The following is a 21,481-nucleotide window of genomic DNA, read 5'->3' as shown; positions in this document are numbered from 1 at the left end:
ATGATAACAAAGGAGACAATGAAAATTGAGTAGTGTTACTTACTTTTTCCAAACACGCAAAGTGTTATTTTTTATCATGTCCTGGCTACTCTGGACACTTAAGTGGCAAGTAGACAATGGAGCAAACATATATATTTAAGTACTAATACCTATCCCCCAAAAATGGAAGAAATGCTTGAAATTCTTGGTTCTTGAAGAAGCTGAAGCTCATTCTTCCTTCCTTCCTCCCTTGCTTTTTATTCAGAACGCCCGCCTAGGACTCCAGCAACAATCAGTTGTAGCAACTTTGACAACTCAACATTTGCTAATCCTAAGGACTGCAAAGATGTTCCAAATTAGAAAAGGAATTAATGCAGAATAATATTGTAAAATAATTGAAAAGTTATAAACACTGAGCTTGAAATGGTGCTCAGTGTAATTAATGTGTTGCTTTACATATAAACTACAATTCACCTTGGTTTAAAACATATATACACTATCTTTCTATTTCCAGAATAATATATACATTTGATTGGGGTTTTTTTAATGCACTGCAGCTGGCAAATTCTAATTAAAGAAACCAGAGCTTGGAATTAAGATCTGAGTATATCATAGTGTCCTTAATTCATGCTGGATGCAAAATTAAGGCAAATATTTGCACTGCCATATTCTACTGTTATTGGTGGAGAACTGCAAATCCACACATAACTACAGAAAGCAGAGATATATGAAAGTCAGCACTTGCAAAGGCTTTACAGTGTAAAGAACTAGATTCTCCAACATTATTATACGTATGCTTAGGGAAGACAGCGTCTCCTTGTCTGCGTGATCCTGATGAGACTTCTGTCAAGGCTTTTGAAGCATATGCTTGTATGCCAGAAGACATGCAATATTGCAGTGCTCCTCCATGGTACAAGAAATGGAAGAAGGGGGCAGAATTGCAGAAGGCCTGGAGGGTCCTTTGGCTCCTATACATCACTGCAATGGCCAGGGCTGTCTTTGGGCACAGGCAAAGTAGGCATTGCCAAGCATCAGCAATTAGCAAGCAGGCTCTGCTGCCATTTTGACACTTCAATTCTGTTTCAGCCAAAGCCTTGGAAAGCCAGGTTAGAGCCTGGTGCTGGGGGTGGGACTGTACAACTACTGCTAGATGAGAAGGTCGTATTTATCTTCAGTGGTAACCAACTCTCACTGTTCCTCTAACAGTGGTAAGAACAAGAAACCAAAGTTTTCAGTACGCATCTCAGCTCCTCCTCCACTTTCTTTCATGAGAACTAGCTTCACCATGGCCACTCATCCTTTGGCTGGCAACACTCAGCTCTGCATGTGTCATTTAAGACTCTTTGAGCTGGTTTTGGCGGTCACACTCGCAATGTGGTTTTGCAGGGAGAAGTCAATTTACTGCCCTGGATAGGTAAGGCATGAAAATTACTCCCCTGCCTCCCAGGCACCAGAAGAGACTCTCAAGAAGACCTAGGCATCAGAGTCATGCTGGGAAAACCAGATCCCTGATATTCTGCTGGAAGGCAGTGTCCCGATACTCCCATCCTTTCATTCCAAAATTAGGTATTGTGAAGGGGATCTGCAGGCACTAGGGCTTTATTGAGGGCAAAGCCTACATAGGCAGGCTTCTGTGACAGAGTTGTTTTTCATGCAGTATTTTAAGGAAGATAAGAAGGTCATTTAGCTTATTATTTCTACCAAAAGCTTAAATCTAGTCTGGCACTATTAAGTTTCAGCACTTACTCACAGCTTCAAGGTGTGGAATCGGAGAACTGGCTATATTTAGACTAGACAATCCATACACTGTGCAGAAGTGTTGGCAAATTTTGATCTTTTTATGCCGTACCATGGTCACGGAAAGTTTTATAGTGTTGATGGCTATAAAATATGACTGCTGAATTTCCACTACACTGTATGGATTTGTGTGCTTAGACTAAAACAAAAAAGTAGGAGACAAGTACTGCCATAACACTATCAATGTAGCCAAAATCTAATTTCCTGTATTTCTTTTTCAAATGCAAGTATGTAGTCAGAAATACACCACAGCGAATCCACTTAGCATGAGGGATTTTCAAAGACTATCTGACCACCAAAAGAATATCTTTTCCTGACAATTTTTGTTTATACCTGAATTTTCTTGAGAAAAGTCTGTTCCTACTTCCTGCCAACTCCTTTCCCAGCACCTGGCTGAGATCTGGTAAGAGAAAGCAGTGTGGGTTTTAAATTAATCTTGCTGCCTAGGTGTTCATGAATATCTAAAAATACCTGCATGCATGCTTGTGACATGTCTTCCAATTCACAATACTTACATGACTCTCAGTGGTAAGATGTGTTATAAACTTTTTCTAGTTCAGTAAAGTAAACAAGGCTTAAATTATTTGCATGTGTCCAGACTCTGAGATGAGCCCAGGGTAGGACCCATTTTAAAACATACCTATGAGATTTCTGAAGGAGTACCTTGTATCCTCCAGTGTTGGAGTTACGTGGCAGAATAGAACTATTTTGTGAAGTGTTCCTGATATCTAAGTTGAACTATACTGAACACTGAGGCACTTATAATACCTGAAAACTATAGATAAACTGCTTCACTGATGATATATTTGTTCTGCAGTACCTGCAATATATAAATATGGGCTGTTCAAAATCCCTGTCTAAATTATTGGATGTAAAACTCATTTCAGCTAAATAATTTTTTCCCTTTTTGTTCTGTCAAGGTTGTGAGAATTCTTGTGAGAATTTTTTCTTTTGAAGCTGAACCAAAACCAAAATCAAGAAGCGTCAGCAGAAATCCTAAGTATTTCCACTATGTTTAGCTTCTGTAGTGCCTCATCATAAATACTGTTTGTTTTCTTTCTGTCCTCATTCACGCTCTTTGCTATGAATGAGCTTCCCCACTGGTTTGCTTCTCCTGAAAGCATTGTATCATTGCTGTGATTCAGCAGCTCTCTTCTGTTCTCACTGGAGAGGTGACCACAGCAAACCCACGGAAACGCTGTTGGAACCCAGCACAAACAAAAGCAGGCAGAAGGCAGCCATCTCAAATCTCACATTTCATGTGTTTGCCTGTGTATTATTTTTCTTTCAAACTCTTCCTCAAACAGAACAGTATTCTTGTGGACAACACTTGCATTTTGAACCAGCCCCTATTTTACCCCCTGGCCCAGGCTATTAGAACTATACAGATTTCCAGCCACTGTAATGCAGGTGTGAAGGCTGCATTCATTGTATATGGGTGCTGCTTGCCAAGTTGGCTGCTTTCCTTCTCAGGGAAAAAACTATCTTATGGAATAAGAACTCTCTTTTATTTCATTAAAAAAACCAAGCTGTATGCCACATCACTACAAAATTATGCAAATTACTTTGTCATACATATCAGACTGACAGATACTGGAAATTGCTAAAAGATTTCTACCTCTAGGCAGACAATGCCATTATAATATGGCTTAGAGCCATGTTGCCTTACCCTGCTAAAAACTCACTTTCCTTAGACCACCACTTTCACAGACTGTTATTTAAAAAAGATATGCTCGGCTTTGAGGGCTTTTTTGTTTGGTTTTTTTTTTGTTTACATATGGTATGCAGTGTTTAGACTTGTAGGCAATAGCATGAAAAACAGTCTAAATTAACTAGAAGCAACTAGCCACGTACCATTAAAATTGTCAGACTGAGCTGCAGGTCATGGCACAGATGGGCTGCCAAATATTTGTCACAACATGTAGCCAATCACCAGAGTGTATTTCAGATAGAATTGTTAGTGAATTGAAATAACTAGCCAAGCTATCTCATGGAGCTGAATTAAATTATATTAATTCTTTGCAAGTAGAGGATATAAGCTCAAGCTAACCGTATTCTTGTTTGTGTTGTATACAAAAACCCTAGTTATTCAACTTAAGCTGATTCCTTCTATTTCAAAGTCTCTTCATTTTAGACGTGTACTCCAAAGACCTGTAGCATGAGTATTTTAGAGCTCTAAGGAAAAATGACACATATTGAAATATTAGACAAGAGAATCAGTCACATCATAGTTACAATTCTACACAGACTTTCGATTATTGACAATTTCAGTTTGACTTTCCCTTTACTGAGCAAGGAAGACAGGGCTGGAAGTGAACAGAAGGACATACCAGTTGGTCTTACCTGTGTGTTGGGCAGAGGTAGAAAAGAGCAAAGTCTTTCCCTGGGAAAAACAAGTTTTCTGTGGAAAGTGCTCTGGCGATATTTCACAACAGCACAATATTTGGAAGAGATGATGTAAAAATTGTGCCTATAATTGAATTTATTGAAAACATGAATATTTGATAAGTTGTCATGAAATCCCAGTTTGGAACTTTGTGTGGACTAAATATATCTATATATCTATGACTATATATTTATATCTATATCATCTATATCTATCTATATAAAAGCAAATTGTTTAATCACTCTGATATACCAGTGTGAGTTTTAGCAGCTTAGATAATTCAGTCTTCCATTCAATATGACAAAATTAAGCAAAATAAAACAAACTAAAACTGATGATTTCATTAAGGTCTGCAGCAGGATAGTTAACTTAGTGTATGAAGGTATGCAGAAAACCCATTTGTCAATTTGAAAGCACTAGTATTACATTGCACACACAAAAATGCCTGAGTGAAAATCTAAGCCACGATCTATAGGCAGAAGTGATGAAAAGAAAGCAAAATAATGAAGCAACTGAACCTGAAAATCTGATTCACATTTTCATCATGCTGAAGTGCTATGCTTTTCTCTGAAAACAGTTATGTCTGTATTGATGATTAAGACTGAGAGTTTTGCAGAAGCTACATTTTTAGACTTTTTTCAGCTGATAGTGTTCTATTACTGCTATCTTTGTTTAATCGTTAGGTAGGGTAAAAAAATGTTAGTTTCAGTAACAGATAATGCATAGGTTATTCTGCTGACACAGCTGAATGTTTCTGGTTTTCTGTTGTATCTTGCTGTGACAGGCAGTTTTAAGGCAAGGTGAGTTGCTCTGCTGGCTCTGTCTTTTATACCTTATTTCCTTTACAACAAAAAAAGAAACTAACCCAGGTAGCCCGACTTAAGTATTCCCTAGAGTGTCTTCAGCCAGAGAACCGATAAACAGCTGGTAAACTAAGTTTAAATCGTCTCTAAAGTTTTCATTTTAAAGAGCAAAGCCTAACTGAACTTTTGTTTACTTGTACAAAACTTCCACGAGGCGAAAATCTTTTCAGTTTCCACGTGCAATAACTATTTTTACAGCCACTGGTGGAACGGTACCTGTGATCAGCAGAGGGCTGCAGGCCCACCCCGAGAGAAGAGCTGAGCTGCGGCACCTGCTGAAAGACTGAGTCCTTCTCTAATCCTGCAGGGGAATGACACCCGTCAGCTGCACTGGGCTGAAGAAAACTTCATTCACCTATGAAAACCAGACATGGCTTCATAGACTTTTCCTCTTCCCTATCTCATTCATTTTATTGCTTCTTTTTTTCTTTCTCCTCCACGCCGCTGCCTGTGTCTCTGCCACACTTTGACAGGGAACACAGCCACCGCCTGGCAGGGCAGCCATTTTAAAATGATGCCATGGCGTCTCTCACAGCACTGAAGAGCAAAGCTGTCTGTGTATGGAGGAAAGGGGATGCCCTGGCAGGGGCTGAGGGCTGCACCCCACCGACAGCAAGCTCAGGGTGAAGGGGGCTGCTTTCCCAGCCAGCAGTGCAGGGAGCAGCTGGCAGAAGTGTGTGTGTGGGTCTTCCCCACCCACGCTTTGCTTGATTCGCCTTGCTATTATTTAACTCTGCTTCATACCTCCATGTCCCCAGCTGTCGCCTGCACTTCTTCCCCCCAAAATTTGCCTCAGATGCTACCATAATAATGGTGAGAATGTGCGTTTCAGACTGTCGCGGCTTATGACACTGCGCCTGTTGGTTTCCTCACTCTTTACTAATGTAAGAGAATAACCTGGGAATCAGGTGGCGGTTGATAGTATCTAAGATTCAGATTCACCTTATGACTTGGACATGGCTCAGGCCATCCAAACTAAAGCATAAGATAAAAATAAGCAAGATCACGTTGCAAAATACAGATGCTGCACTGCAGCTGAGCTCTTCTAGTTAAGAGGTAAAAAAAAGAGACAAACAACCCATAAATCTCAGGGGCCTCATGCTCGCCTGGAACTGTTGCAGTACATTTGTCACTGTTATATAACCCTAAAAGGTTTCGTTGGCTCGGTTTTCACCGGCACAAACATTTTAAATGAAAATTAATACATGCATATGTAGATCAGTCCACTGCATGTAGCTACCTGGTGGGTAATTCCCAGATGGGGATTTATTTTTCTCTACATTGGCTTGTTTCTTTTTTTTTTTTTTTAATAGCTCAAAAATAACATGTGGGTTATATAACTAATAAATGAAACCAGAGACAAATCCTAGCCTTAGGCACCATGTAGAAAGGATGGCAACTGTCAGCCTTGACTCCCTGGTTGTCAAATACTGAATAGGATGTTAACTCCTGAACAATTCACAAGCTTGGAAATGTCACAGATATGGGTGAGTCAGGGTTATTGTCCTGATCCACAATAAAAATATCTCCGTGGTAGCCAAGTATTTTCTCTGTACAAATTAAGGTTTAAATATGCCACTGTAATCACTGCTAAGGTGCTCTGTAGCAATTAGCCAAGGGAACAGCCTACCGTTCTGCCGTTTTGCACTAACTGGGCAGAAAGTTCAAAAGGAAAGATTGCTTGGTCACCCGGAGACCTCCTACTGCCATTTCCAGTTCAGGATGTATTCCCAGGGCCATTTCTCTGCTACAGAATGATCTCTTAGCACTGTCCTCATTTGCACTTATTTTGGATCCTTAGGACACTCAGCCCAGGGTGAAATTTAGAGAAACTGGTCTGTATATCATAATACTACATTCAGGAGTTCATAAGTGTAGAAAACTGTTGCTTTTCTTGGTGGATGAGCTCAGAATACCATGTAGGTATCCTTCACGCTTGGCAAATAAGGGAGAATTTAAGAAGTTGTTGAAGGGAAATAGTATTGGGTCAAAAAATTACTGAGGACCTTTTCAAATCTATCATGGAGGAAAGACAACCCCCTATTGAATCATCACCATTTTTGAGCACAATGTCTGATTTATTTTTGGAGGTATCCCATGCAATTTCTGACTGCTTACAGGCTCCTTTAAATTGAAAGATCCAATAGAAATCTATGAGATTAACTTAGGTGAAGGCCAATGTATTTATGCCAAAGATAAATTTGCACATGAAAGGTGCAAAAGCAGTAAGGAAGACAGCAGACAAAGACAATGGAGATCAATTAGCTAATTAATCTTGAAGTAAACATTCTCAGCCTCACCGTCTTATTTTGTAAAAAAGTGAATACTGCTAGCTTGGTTTAACTGGGAAAAATACATATGCAGATTTTTCTTGGAATACCAAGTAAATCTCTGATGTTTTAAACTAAGTAACATCAAACCTAACATGGTGGATTTAAAAAGCAAAAAAAAAATAAAAAATGTGATTGATTCCTCCTTATTTTTTGCTTTATGAAGTTCATTCTAAGTTGAATTTTTCCCAGCTCTTAAAATGAGTTTACGTATTAAAAAATGACTGGTTAAAATGACATGCTCATAACTGACAATGTACCATTTCTGCTTCTTGAAGTGTCCTTTAACTGCCATTAATGCTAGTTGTATTGGCAGAAAACAATGTTTGTAACTGCTACATTTCTAAGACCAATGAATTAATGGAGGACTCAGCTGTACTTGCCCGCATTTCTCCACTATCAATTAAACTCTGACTGCAAAACTTAGAAATTGGTATTTGCCAATATTTTCTTTTCTGTGGTTATTGTTGTTAATGATGACAGGAGTTTGGCCCAATTCTCAGATCTAATAAGATCTACAAGGCTGGGAGATACATTTTCAATACGTATGCAGAGAAAACTGGACAGGGAAATGACAAAATGAACATGGCATCCTCCTAATGTCATTCCTTCAGTCCCAACACTGACTGTAACTGCCTGTGGACTTCACCTTTCCCAGGGATACAAATTCAGTGTTTGCAGGGAACTTGTGGCTCAATAAAAAAAATGCCTGAGTAGCAGCTCAGAAGTTGCTCCCTGCATTCTTCTTGCTCATTGTTGTATGGTGGCTTTTCTCTTACATTCTAGGAATGGAGCAGGAATTGAGCATGGGCATGTCCTGCAATCAGCAGAGAAATATTTTGAGCCCAGGGGAGTTAGATTTCAAAGTCGCCTCATTTATGTTTCCCAGAGTCACCCACTTTCCCTAAGTCACCAACTTAGACTTCAGAGGTGACATAGTGACATTAAGGAGAAGAAAGAAAAGGCAGCACATTTTAATCAATAAAAAAGTCTCCTTCCTATGATTTCTTTCAAACATGAGCATTCAGAAACAGTTATAAAATTGCTTTGAACCCTCTGTTCATTTTGAAGCAGAGGATGGTGATGCGTTTCAGTATGCTGAAATGTGTAGAATGAAATTAATTTTGGGAGGGTAGTTGGCTGCTTTTGGAATAAACATCTGAAAACTTAGTAGCAAATGTACTGCTCAAAGCACGAGTCATAAAGGTAGCATAAAAGGGAGATTTGCAGCCCTCCTGAACAGGTTGGCCAGTCTCGTGTTTGAACTCTCTACACAGAGCAGCCTACATTTTTGCTGGATTACCCAGTGGTATCTATAGAAACTGTGCACTTGCATCTTCAGATCCAAAAATAAACAAGTAGGACTACTGGTTTTTTTTTTACCTGTTCCTTTCAAGAACAGGCAAGAAATAGCTCTTTCCTTCCCCTAAAATAAAACCCAAAATGTTCCTGAACATTCCAAAACATTCAGTAAGATTAAAAGAGGCCAGTTCCAGTTCATCATAGAGCACTTATGAAAGAGTATGCCATGACTTATATGCCAGAAAGAGCTAGTTTAATTGTTCTGAATTCAGAATCTTTATCATCCATTAAATTTACTATAATTTCACACTGAACTAAAAAAGACTTTCCTAATTCAACAATAATTTAGCCAGAAATTTTTAATTTTGAAAATGGACAAATGTGATTCTCTTTTAATTCTTTCTCTTATATTCCTGCCATCAGTAACTCCATAGAATAAGAATATTAAAAACTCTTAAGGAACAGTAAAATTCCTGTGGACATTGGAAGGAGACCCAAGTTCCTAAAAGACTTTGGACAGATCAAAATAAGAATCATATAAATACTTAGCCACAGTCAGTAGAAAACACTGGGAGGGCAGGAGGAGAACAGAGCTTGTTTCTAAGCTCCACCACTTCCTTAATAGTTTGGAGTTTTGCTTGATGCCACAGGAAGAGCTCTTATCTGTACTATGAAAGAAGACAGTAGAGCTCCTTACTCTTGCAATCAAACCATTCTCTCAGAAAACTTTTTCTCCTGCCTGCAGGGATTAATTTCAATAGGTCCTATCACCCTAATCCAACAGACTGCCATCTTTTATTACAACACACAGAGAAGCTTGGAATCAAGATTTTAATTCCTATTTGCCCTGCATCCCCCAACTGCAACTGTGTCCTTATTTTAATCTTCTCTCCCACATCCTTTCACAGAGTAAGCCTTACTATAATGCAGTGTGAACTGTGGTGTTGCTCATGTACTTAAATGATCTTATGCTATGTGACCAAAGCACAGGAGATAAAACAGCGGAAAAAATATGTAATCCTGAGAGAAGGCGTTTGATGTGTGATAGCCAACGGCTATTTCATCTACAATATAAAAACAGGATTTATGCAGAAGATGCCATAGTTTCTGAAAGCTGGGCTTTGGCAAGAATGACAGCACAAGCTGCTCAGTCCTGTGAAGCTTAGGCACTTCTGCATCTGTGCAGAAACAAACCTTCAGGTGCATGGGAAGCTTTACATGCACATGCAGTGTCACCCTTGGCTCTTAGGTGATCCTGGCATTAGACAGCCACAGCCCAGACCATTGGTCTGCACCACCAGGCTTAGATGTTTTATTCTATCTAAAGCCTTTGCCTTTTCCATGGAAGGAGTCCTCAGCACCTTCTCCAGTCCTGCTCTCCGTTAGCACACATCAAGGACCTATTTGAGCCCTCCATGACTCCTTTCAGGACCAAGCCCTTGAGTTTCTTTCCCATGGAAACCAAGGTGATGGGGTTGGAGGAAAGCACATATGTAGATCTCATCTTGATACTGAGTGAAGATACAGCCTAACGGGGTCACATCCAGATTCAGGAGGTGAGAAATGCTGCCAGCTCTCACAAAACAGACACCTTTAGTTCCTTAAGTTATTTGGACATGGCCCATATAGTTTCTAAAAATCCTACTTGATGCCTATAAATAAGTATTCTCTATTTAGTATCCTGAAAGTCAGTGTTCAGATTAACTGACTCATTGATTGGAATGATGAGTCATTTTTTATCATCTATTGAGAGGGCAGAGACTTAGGAAAAAGATGAACACAGAGAATGAGCCATGATGCAGGAGGACAGAGGATGGCTGTGGGAACTGAAACAATACGGGAGCACAATAAAATAAAATAAGTTGTTCCTTCCCAGGAAAGGAAATATGTGGTTTTTAGGTTGTCACAGAGAAATGTGACCATGAAAGGGAACTTTTTTTTTTTTTTTTAAATTGGCAAAAGAAATTCACAGCCCTTCTCTTTTAGCAATTTTTTCACCTTTTTTCCTGTTTGTTTCTGGAAACCTAGCGCATATATTTCCTTATGTGGCTGCTCAAGCAGGGGTGACTGCTCTTTCAGGATCCTCTAAAGGACAAAGTTTGAACAAAAACACCAGTTTCTTGTGGAGGAGAATCTGCTCTGTGAATTACAAGCTTTTTGGGACAAGAGCTATCTCAAGTGATGATGCCTCAAAATCTGTCGTTTGAAATAATGTGCCATTTTTAAGCTTTCAAAATAGATCTATAAAACAATATGAAAGGGAAATTAATCCTAGAAATCACTATTGTAGTATGTGGTTGTAAAAGAAAAAAAGACTTGTGTCCAAACACTTGATGAATAAGGATTTCAACATTGAAATACTCTGTTTGGATTACAAGGAGTTTTTCTTGTTCTCAACATGACAGAGCAGGGTATAAATCTGTGAAGCAGCACTAAAAATGTCTTTATCAAATAATTAAAAGCTGTACCTTATTGCATGACAAGTGCCAGAATTTCTAAAAGTAATTTCTAGAGAAAACATTAGTATTTCCTATTTCCTGAATGCACAGAAATATTCCCCAGCCACTTGTTGTCCCCTGACACTCATTTTGAGTGAGTTATGTGTGTACATATTAAATATAAGATTCTTTATTGTGCCAATTTCCATGTCATCTTATAGTCTCACAGATATCACTGAATATTCCTTCCCACCACCCCTTGAAGGTAACAAAAATACTCAGTTCAAAAAAAAGGAACCTGGAATACTTTTGCGAAGGTGGCAGGTATACAGACATGGCAAGGTTAAGGGAGAAAACACAGAGTTGCTGAGGAGAGGGGAGGAAGTCTGAGGGATCCAGAGGTAAGGCTGCTACCAAAGGTTGTTACCTTCCGTTCAGGGAAAGGACCAACATTTCAGCCTGTGCTTCTTCCTAACCTTCTCCGGCAATCAGAAGAGTAATGGAGTCCTCTCCTCTCCATAGTCCCTGCTTTCTTTCACGTCCCTCTCCAATCTCACCCTGATCTAATTTCTAATCTACCAATGGAGTACTGAGAGCCAGGAAGATTTTAAGCTACGGTTTTCAAATATCCATTAATGTTAAAAGACTATATTTGTATAAAAGCTTTCACTGTTTTATCAATACTTGCTAGTATGACTCATCACTACTGTGGCAAGTAAGGCTTTGAAATCTTTTCCCAGGCTTTTCGGGTTATTAAAATATGCACGTAAATAATCAGTAGGATGTCAATAAACATATCTGACTAATTTCAGGTAGAAATTAGACACTTTGAGATACATGTGATATTGATGCTGACAATTTTTGCTGTTGATTCACCCACCTATTGGATTCACCCACCTACTATCCAAGTGGGAGGAGAGAATAGCTTTTGCAAAGTAAGCACCTAAACTCCTTTCAAAGACAAGAGAAATAGGTGAGGACCTCTCAAGGGAGATTTAGACTAGCTATGGGACTCTTCTCACCTGTGGCTGGGTTGGGACCGATAAGGAATTCCAAACACCTACATCCATAGGAAATCCAGTGCTCCAAACTATCCTGTGAGGGCAGGCATCTCAAAAATACACATGGCTCTCAAAAAGAAAAAGAAAAAAGGGACTGCAGTAAGAGAGAGACAGAGGCCCTTTCCTTGAAACTGGTACTAAAGTTTAAAGTAATGGGAAATATCAAGTGTAAAATGTTATGTATGTATAAAGTTTAGGCAACTGTAAGAATAGGTCGCATTGTGAAGTGAAAGGACTGGATCACTCTAGGATTTAGGAGTACTGCCAGGCATCCAAACCTCAATATGGCTAGACAGGAATGTTTTTCTCAACATTTCTGAGCACCTGCAGCCCCCATTTATGAACTGAATATCAAAAGCTATGGATGTTTAGAGGACTATGCTGCATTTTACAGAGAGTCTGTCATCACTTGCATCTATTCTACTCTGAAATATAATACTTGTTTTCTTATCCTATACACCTGTGGAAGAGATGTTAATAGAATATTTGTGATTGCTGCTTGGTTTACTTGGTAAAATTCAATAGCTTTATATTTATAAAAACATTTGAATACAAAGGAATTTTCCTTTCACAGTACTGTCTGGCATGTCTTATCTCCCATCCTTTTGTACAGGAGATAAAAAAGAAATGGAAGACGGAAGAAATTGCCCACACTGAATTATTAAGACTTCTCTGAAATCAAGCAAGTCAGAAAACCTTGAAAGAGCTTGTATTTGAGAGAATATTTATTATAGAAATGTTGGACACACAAGCAACAAGTGGCATATTGAATTCTAAAATGGTTTTGAATATCGAATATTTTTATTTGCCTGAACTGTGCCAAAACAGAAATTCAAAAGCTTCATCAGAGTGTTTTGATTTGATGCCTTTGAAGAAGTTTGTTGATCCCCTGCCAGAAGAAATAGCCATGCTGTTCATGTTTGAAAACATCTTACTCAAAAAGATGAAAGTACTTCTAAACTGTTACTTGTCTATATGGGAGAACAGAGGTCCGACAATTAAAAGACTTAGTATGGACTTTGATGAATTTAATTCCCTTTGCCAGGAAACTTGGCAACACTGACTCTGTTATTTCAGTAGAAAAAAGAATTTGACAAAAATGACATCTTTATAAAAACTTAATAGTTGTAGATGGTTTTAGTTTATTTAATGCATAAATGACATTCTAGGTATCCTCAAAGAAGGATCAACAAATTGTAATGTAACGTTGTGGCAATTTAAAGGTAAAGCAACAAAAGAAAAAGATTAGATTCCAGATCAGTTGTCCAGTCTGATATGTAACAAGGGAAGAAAGCCATATCATGCTTTTGAAGCATAAAAAAGCAATTGTTTGAACAGAAATATCCACAGAAGTAAATTCATCTTACCTCATGGATGAATCTGTTAATTAACGAAATATGCTTTCTATTGAAAGATGTTCCTTGATTATGTCTCATATTATTTCCTCTGCTAAAATTAGCAGAAAGGGAAGCAGAATTCAGTGGGGAACCTGACCAGAGAATGTAAAAAGGCATGAGAAGTAGTTTTGCAGCATACCATTATCTTTCATTTGCTCTAAGGAAAAATAAGTTTTTGCAATCAAATTCTTAAGAATTTCGTTTTCTCTGTGAGAGGAGTCCCACTGCAGGCAGGAGGCATATGGCCAAAAAGGACAGTGAATAAAGAATTCTGTACCTATGTCAAGTTAGAAAATTGTCTGCATAGCTACTGAAAGATCACTTTTTACAATGCAAAAATATGAGAATTAAAGACCTAAGGTCACCATATTTTCACTGTGGATGCCATACTACAGACCCCTTTAGGATAATGAATGAAATCAATACGCTGTTGGCCATTCCTACCTCATTGGCAAATTCTCTCTGCGGTACATCTCACAAAAAGCAGCATGATCCATTGATAGTTCCAAGCCAGAAAATGCATTAGAAGATGCTGCAGCTACCTTTCCCTGCTGGGTGTGCATCATGCCTCCATCCCAGTATAGGCTGCAGAGATGGCTGATGTACCTATGTAATGAGTTGCTCACCATAGAAACAGTCACTGAAAGTTAATCTCAAAAATCCCATGGAAGTAAAAAGAACAGGTTTATTTCACAGGGAATTCAGCTTTCCACAGCAGGGTTGCATTCACAACAGCTGGCCTTTCTAACAAAGACTGCAACTTCTTCTTGATAAGCGATTGAATCTAGCGAGGATGGACAGCATAGTCTTTAAGGAGCAACATGGCTCTGATGACTGCAAACAGTAACAGTTTCCAATTAATACACTATTCAGAATCAGACAAATATGATCATTCCCTCCTGCTTCAGGGAAACGTTTATTATTTTGAAAACTATCTTGAACATAGGCTGTTATTTGCTGGTACTTCCATACTGAGTATAATGGTTTGTATCGGTTCCAGAAGTGCACCGATTGCTTTGCACACATATACACACATGCTCACACATACATTCCTATTAGTAGCAGCAGCATTCTTTAGAGCTAGCCAGGTATTATGCACATAAACATTCTTTTTGTTCATCAAAAAATGTTAATTATTGAAATTAAATGTTTTAGGGAAATACTTTTCTGTACAATTTCTTTTAAAAGTAAATTTTGCAACTTTTTGTATTTGAATTTTGTAAACAAACAAACCCCCCTCTTGGTCTTTCTAAAATGCATTTAAAAATTAGTACATAGTAAGCTAATAGATGAATGAAAAGAATTTCACTGAATTTTGGATATGGATCTAAATACAGTTATTTGTAAAGGTTGAATTCATAGATATTTCTCCATGAGTTCTGATTTTCAGGTTCAGACATGACTAACCAGGCAAAGAATTTGTATATACATCCAAGCATTTCTTCAGATCTCTGCTAGCTATGTCGGCAAGAGTGCTGTGGAATGAATTTTTTGCATAACACTGTCTAATTGCTTCTTAATGTGCATCTTCCAATTACGTTGGTTACATGATTTTACAAAATTAATTAAAAATAAATCTTTCCCATGACTCTGCTTAGGCTTCTACCAAGAGTTTTCAGTCTTTTTTATGTAAGGAAAATATTTTTGATGAAAAAAAATGGATAAGACAATAAAATGTTGATAAAAATCAAAGTATTGCCAGTTCTACAAAGAACACATTTTCTGTTGAGAATTCATTTTCATAGAAGATTCGTGATCAAGTTCTGCTACTTGTCATGAGACAGAAACTAATGTAATTTTTGTATGTTTTCTTTCCATACTTTATATAAATTTGAAGATGTAATATTGTCAAATCTATTTCCAAGCAAGGAGTTAGCCGTGGTTTATAATCTTGAGTATAGTGGGAAGAATTTCTCACTGACTTCTCCATCCCTAAATCTCCATTGTAAGGAAGTACAGTGCATTATTAGTCTGGTGGTTTTGATATCAACATTAGTACAGAAATCTTTCATGACTTAAAATTAAATCCAGAACACTAATACTTCATTTTTTTTGTGAACAGTTCCATTCAAAACTCCCCCATGGCAATATGAAAGGAACAGTTTGCAGAGACATTCATGAAAACTCATCCCAATCACACAAGTGAAAGACTTCACAAGGCTTTTCGCAGTCTAATCTCTGTTGAGTTCTTGCTGCCAGCCCCGCGCACTATTCATTTCAGCTAGGTGCTCTGTGCTCTAGGGGAGACCCGGCAAGGAACAAGAATGGTGGTACAGATCAGGGTTCAGCAGCTAGGTGTATCATTATAAAATGTAGGAAAAAGAAACCCAAAACAAACCCCAAACACTTTATATTTCCCTGGTTTATCCCTCCTACACTACTCCCAGGTCAACAAACCTCTAATTTAAGTTTTAATTTTTGTTGTAAAACTAGAGAAGGACATTGAGGTACTTCTTCCTCATTTACTACCTGTCAGAATATTGAAATTTGCTGGAAAAATATGAAACAGTTGTATTCATACCTTCTTTTTCCCTCCATATGGGCTGCCAAGCAATGAAGGGAATTTGAGCAGAGACAATTCATCTGAAGAACTCAGTTTAGGGGATGCATTCTCTTACCTGGAAGGCAGTGCCAAGATAAGGTGGCAGTAGGAGCACGGTGGTTCCTTTCCTGGTAACCCAGGCAGCTGCCCAGCTCCAGATACAGAAACAGACCCTACAGGGTATTTCTTTAGCAAATGAGGATGAAAAAAAGAAAAGGCCAGAGCCCACATGACTGTGGGTCAAAGTCTACTTGGCTTTAATCATGAGCTCCCTGGAGACAATCTTCAAGAACAAGAGCTAGTGTAGAAGCTTTGTTAAGGAGCTCCTTCCATCCAACTGCTCAAAAGCCTCCTTCTGTAGGGCAAAGCCTGATTTTCCTCAGCAAAAGGCAGCTGTAAAACCACCACCATGTATTTTTTCCCTGCTACCTGTCTTAAGACAGAACCTTCCTCTCTTCTTTCTCCTCAAGAAAGCATGATAGCTCTCTTTTGAGACAGACATTTAACCTGAGCAGTATCGTTTGCCCTGAGGTAACACAGTCATTATCTCCATGTTCTGGTAGCAAGAGCTCAGCAGAGGTGACCAATCTGGTGGCATAGGACAACATTTCCAGTTTGGACCAGTTATGGTCTTAACAAATTGCTCTTGCTCCTTCTGTGTGAATGGGAAAAGAACTGAGGCAAACGTAAGGGGCCTTGCAATACCTACAGGAAATTTCAGATAAACTTGCAGCTAGCTCATCTTATATTTCCTAAAGTGCCTATAAAGATAAACCCTAAAATCTCTCCAAAGACATTCAAGCATCTCATGCAACCTCTCATTGAGCTGACCCCAAATGTTACAACCAATAATGTTCAGCCCACTGAGAGTGTCCTCAATTCTTATAGGAAAGTACTCTAGCTTAGAGTGGAAAGCTGGTAATCAGGATAGCCAGAAAAGAGAGTTAATTTTAGCAGCCAGATTCCCTAGCAGAGTTCCACTGACTGCAGTAAGTACTTTGCTTTTTACATACATTGAGGATCTGGTTCTGTCTCTCTCTCTGAGCTGCATTTTGAAGGGAGTTTTCTGCAAACTCTTTTCTCCTGATCAGTCCGTAAAGCTAAATTGGGCTTCAGTACAAGTGTTTTGAAAACCAGCATGGGGTATGCATGAGTGATCTATTTTTCATTCAATTAGGGAAAACAAGATGTGTCCTAGACTTCCTACTGTGCCTAGAAACTACCTCCCACTCATACTTGCATTCTTTATTAATTCAGTTGTACTTCCTCCATTAACTCCATGCTTTTTGCAGTTCCATATAATTTGATGTCATTCACAGAACACTGACTAAATGACAGGTATGGAAAATCTGTTTTCTGTTAAAGATTCTTACATTATAAAGAATTGCAAAACCCGTGTGAAGGAGCTTTGCAATAGTTCCTTGTCAGCCAAGCCCAGGTAGCCTACCACTGTACCTAGTCTTTAGGTTCCTCCTTGAGTTTTGAGATATATGTACCATGTCCAGTTCTTGAACTTGTTTTTCTTCTTGAGCTTCCTTTTCATATTTGAAGGGTGACAAGAGAAATACATTACAATATTGATAGTATATTCTCATGCTTTCGAGCAGCTCTGCTAGTGTGCCTGTGATGAGGGGGAAGTTTGCATGGGATAAAATTAATAGATTTGCAGTCCCTGTTTTCCCCACCAGATATGTTGCTGTGATTCTGGACTGTCCCATAGGACCAACTAAAAGAAGTTTTGTTGATTTTCTCTAGTAAAAACCTTTGAGTAGAGCTGCAAAAGCTGAGAAATTCACAGTATTTCTTTATATTTCCTGTAGTAAGTGTGTCTGAACACCAAAGCCCATGTGTCAGCAATAGGAATTTTCCATATCACTTTCCCTCCTCTGTAACACCAAACTTCATTAGCTGCTTCTGTTTCGTTTGGGGTTTTTTCAGCTTGTACCTCAATCTTTTGATATCTGATCCTGAACAAAATGAACACACAGTTTGCTATCGAAGATCATTCTTGAGGCTTCAGCCTAACACATTGTGCTGGTTTTGTCTGGGATAGAGTCAATTTTCTTCATAGTAGCTAGTATGGGGCTATATTTTGGATTTGTGCTGGAAACAGTGTTGATGATAATACAGGGATATTTTCGTTCCTGCTGAGCAGTGCTGACACAGAGTCAAGGCCTTTTCTGCTTCTCACACCACCCCACCAGTGAGCAGGGAGGGGGAAGAACAAGAAGTTGGGAGGGGGCACAGCCAGGACAGCTGACCCCAACTGACCAAAGGGATGTTCCACACCATATCACATCATGCTCAGCATATAAAGCTGGGGGAAGAAGAAGGAAGGGGGGGACGTTTGGAGTGATGGCGTTTGTCTTCCCAAGTAACCGTTACGTGTGATGGAGCCCTGCTTTCCTGGAGATGAGATGGCTGAACACCTGCCTGCCGATGGGAAGCAGTGAATGAATTCCTTGTTTTGCTTTGCTTGCGTGCGCGGCTTTTGCTTTACCTATTAAACTGTCTTTATCTCAACCCACGAGTTTTCTCATTTTTACCATTCCGATTCTCTCCCCCATCCCAACAGGGAGGTGGGGGGAGTGAGTGAGCGGCTGTGTGGTGCTTAGTTGCCAGCTGGGGTTGAACCATGATACACATTTATTTCCAATAGATTTTACATCCTGTCTTATACAGGCAATTCAATATAACCTACAGAGTGTAATCTATAATACCAAGGGTAAATACACATGATTTCAAAATATATGTGAGAGCTATAGCTAGGGAAGAACAACTTTTTTTATTAGTAACTTTTCTTCTCCTCCTTAATTCCATTTTAGTTCCTGTATTTTTTCCTGAAAATTAATAAAACAATCTTTTATACTTTATTTGAAAAAAAAAAAATCACCATCTTGCTTAACATTGCTTATCTACTGTTTTGCCAAAAGTAACTTGAAGAAAATTGCATGATGTTCTGTTGCATTGGCTTTGTTTGAAATGTTTTGCAAAATTAAAAATGATATGCTTTATTTTCCCAGGTTTCATACAGTTTTTCATTCCTATTGCAATAAAAAAATGATTTGCATTAGCTTCATCTGGTTTGATTCCATAAAATACTATCAACACAGTGGGAATCAACCCGAAAGCAAGAAAATATCAACAGAAAAAAAATTACAATTCATCAATTACCATTTGAGTTCTGAAGCATTTACTGTATTCTATTCTATGATTCTCTCCGATAGTCCTGGAGTGACAATAATATTTTATAATAAAGAAACAGGTAAAAAGCAAGTGCAATCATCTTCAGATACCGTGAATGTTCACACAAAGAAAATTGCTGCTGAAAGGAATATAGACATTCCAGAATTGTACAGTATGTTAAGAGGAATTTATCCAATTTCTTAGGCTTCATATAACAAAACTTACATTACTTTCATTTTCCATACACACAAAAAATTCATCTGAGTTTAATGGAATTTCAGATGATAGAATCAGAATATCTTTTAAGAGGAATGAAATGTTCCAAATAAATCCAAATATTTCAGGTCTAGTCATTGGCTGAAAAACTCTCAGAACTGCATTTCACACCCTTTATTTCAATACCACTGGCTAATACAGTTAGTCTTGTCTGGAATTAAGATTTGGCCAAGCTGCAAGCTTTATTTGTTGTGTCAGAAGACTTAAACCAGCAGTTTGGTATAAGTACAAAAAGTATTAGTGCAAAAAGCTGTAGAATTGTTTCTAAATTGAATATGTCTTACAAGAAAATAATTACAAAGCAATTTTCTGAACTGAAGGAAAAAGATAGGGAGATTTTTGGTCCTTAAAGTTAAAGCCCATCACAGTTTACCAGAGCCAAGTAAGTTACTGTTTCCTCATTTGCACTTTGGTCCATATTGCAGCCTTTCCACATTCCACTTTTTTGCTGGAAGTATGGAGTATTCCAGGTTTCCTTGTTTTAAGCAATGTGAGGCTTTTTTTCAGGAGCTGGCCAGCAACCATCCTGGCCCTCTCTGTGTCATGGAAGCAGCACAGATAGAAACTTGAGTACAAAGGGACCAGATGTCAAGTGCTCTCTAAAGATAGGAGAGCTGAAAGCTAATGGGAACATCTCGGTCTCTTATCTGGAAGCAGAGCTTTCAGAAATGGGCTGAGCTGGAAGTCAACCTAGTATTTTTCAGGCATATGGCAGGAGGTGAAGTTTTGAGGATCGCCTTAAGTTAACCCAAGCTTTCTGTGTAGACATGACTTTAAGACACTGGTATCTGAATGCGTGAGGAGAGTGCTAACTCACTCTAAGAAATCACTGTGTTGCGAGTTCTTTAAACATTTTAAATTGTTAAAGTTTAAACCTAAACTAGCTTAAATTCTTAAGCACTATGAATTTCAAATGCTGTGTAGAGGCATGAGGAAAGTCAAAGAAAGGTTGCCACAAGAACTACTTCTCCTCTGGAAATTCTGCCAAATTTTAATGGGTTTGGTATAGAATCATAGAATAGAATCATAGAATAGTTTGGGTTGGAAGGGACATTTAAAGGCCATCTAGCCCAACCCCCCTGCAATGAGCAGGGACATCTTCAACTAGATCAGGTTGCTCAGAGTCCCGTCCAGCCTGACCTTGAATGTTTCCAGGGATGGGGCATCCACCACCTCTCTGGGCAACCTGTGCCAGTGTTTCACCACTCTCATTGTAAAAAATTTCATATAAAAAAATATAATGGAAAAGGAAGCCAAACAGGCTTCACTTTATGTTTGTTTTGATGTAGAGAAACCTGAGAGTCAAGTTAAAAGGTGACTTGTGTTATGTACGGGGGTCTGCATACCTGTCAGCGCCACCCAGTATTCTAAAACAAGGCACAGGATCTGTGCTTACCTGCTGCCAGGTGTCAGTCACTACACGATAACCAGCTTTGGCGTTGGAGTGAAGGAACTAGGAGGAGGATTTGGGGCTCACACAGCAATTTGGTTTTCTAGGCTCCACTGAGTTGAGGAAAGTTCAGTCAGATGCATCTTGTCTATTCTTTGAGATATTAGTTTAGCCATTGCAATGACAATTCAGTGCTCTTGCTCACAACTTATACAGCATGAATGAAGAATCACCCATCCTTTGTGGTCAGTGAGGAAAAAATGTAAATACAGAGAAGTTTGCCACAGTGTGACCATTAACTTAGAATGACAGAGACAGCACTTGGAGCTATACAACACGCCAGAACTTTTGCCTCTTCCAGTAGAATTGTTTTTCACAACTCAGTTTTTTCGATTTTTCAGAAGTCTCAGTCATTGCATTTCTTCCCACCACGAAACTGTCAGTTACATTTCTGTCCTCTGATTCAAGTGGTTTATGACTCATTCCCTTATTGTTGTATGCTATACTGTAATTGTTATTTCCATTATCTGGTAT

The sequence above is a fragment of the Aptenodytes patagonicus genome, chromosome 4, assembly GCF_965638725.1.
Source record: "Aptenodytes patagonicus chromosome 4, bAptPat1.pri.cur, whole genome shotgun sequence".
NCBI classification, from domain to species: Eukaryota; Metazoa; Chordata; class Aves; order Sphenisciformes; family Spheniscidae; genus Aptenodytes; species Aptenodytes patagonicus.
Note: the sequence above shows the minus strand (reverse complement) of the source record.